Source organism: Onychostoma macrolepis, chromosome 04 (genome assembly GCF_012432095.1).
Source record: "Onychostoma macrolepis isolate SWU-2019 chromosome 04, ASM1243209v1, whole genome shotgun sequence".
NCBI classification, from domain to species: domain Eukaryota; kingdom Metazoa; phylum Chordata; class Actinopteri; order Cypriniformes; family Cyprinidae; genus Onychostoma; species Onychostoma macrolepis.
Window position 1 is genome coordinate 13,242,980 of NC_081158.1, and position 1,255 is coordinate 13,244,234.

Sequence of the window (1,255 nt, forward strand, 5' to 3'; positions counted from 1 at the left end):
GGTCTCCCATCCAAGTACTAACCAGGCCCAACCCTGCTTAGCTTCCGAGATCAGACGAGATCGGGCGCACCCAGGGTGGTATGGCCGTAAGCAAAGATTGCAGCAAAAAGCGGCTCTTTAAAGATCAGCCAGACTAAAGGACTTTTTATAAGATGAGTAGTGAAGAAAACCCAAAAGCTTACAGCACCTGGTATTCCCAGGCGGTCTCCCATCCAAGTACTAACCAGGCCCAACCCTGCTTAGCTTCCGAGATCAGACGAGATCGGGCGCACCTTTTTTTTTTTTTTTTTTTTCAGACGAGATCGGGCGCACCTTTTTTTTTTTTTTTTTTTTTTTTTTTTTTATTTGTTACATACATATATCACATAATCACATCATATATCACATAATTACTTACACACATATTTCAACGGTCTCCTGCACTCCCCGGCAGCTTCCACATTAAATCTTTTAAAACACAACAAACTTTTGGGATGACGTGGTGAATGGAGTAATTGTTTGAGAGAATCCAACAAATGGCCTCTGATAACGTATCAAAATTTTGGGGCTGCTTTTGCATCCAAAAGTTAGGCGTGACGGAGAAATATATTTTTCCTTGCCAGCTTAATTCGAATAGATGCCAAAAGTCTGGGTGGATAGGCATCACTTTGAAAGCAGAAGTGATGTCTACTTTGGCCAGCCATGCACCACGACCTCGTTTTTTATCATGATGATCGCTTGATCTATGTCTGGTAGTGCAATGAGTATTCCTCAAGGGAATGAGGCTGTTTATGCTGGGAAATGGGGAAGTGTGTGGAGCTGATAGGTCGATGATCGCCGCTTTTTTCCCTAAAATTTTCTAGTGGCAACGCCGATGGGGCTGATGCGAAAAACTCAAAAGGGGTGCATCGAAGGGCCGATCATAAACCGGATTCGATTTCTTTTTGATCAAATTAGTCACAACATCTGGTTCTGCAAGTGCAGATTGGAGATTGTCGCAAATTATGTTCTTGGAGAGAGGGCATGTAACGCCGGGTTGAAACCTTCTTCGAGACCTGAAAGTAGAAATTTGGTGAAGTTAGTGTCTGGGTGGTGGGATAATTCTGTGGAAAGCCGATAAATGTTGACTGGAGTCGATAAGTAGTTTTAGATTTTTATTGACAGCTTTGTAGACTGGGCATATCAGACGGGCATGAGCTCCCGCCGCAATAATTACAGACATGAAGAAACTTGCAACGTTGTCTACTGCATTTCCCCATTGAAATTATGACAGACC

The 1,255-nt window shown here is 43.0% G+C and overlaps 1 non-coding gene across 1 annotated transcript in view; it reads right to left on the reverse strand.

The window, feature by feature from the left end:
* The window catches only part of LOC131539887 (5S ribosomal RNA), a 119-nt gene extending 27 nt beyond the window's left edge, over positions 1-92 (reverse strand). Inside the window, exon 1 of the ribosomal RNA XR_009271121.1 lies at positions 1-92. This exon is cut by the window's left edge and continues 27 nt beyond it. This is a non-coding gene — a ribosomal RNA (5S ribosomal RNA).
* Positions 93-1,255: the final 1,163 nt, after the last annotated feature.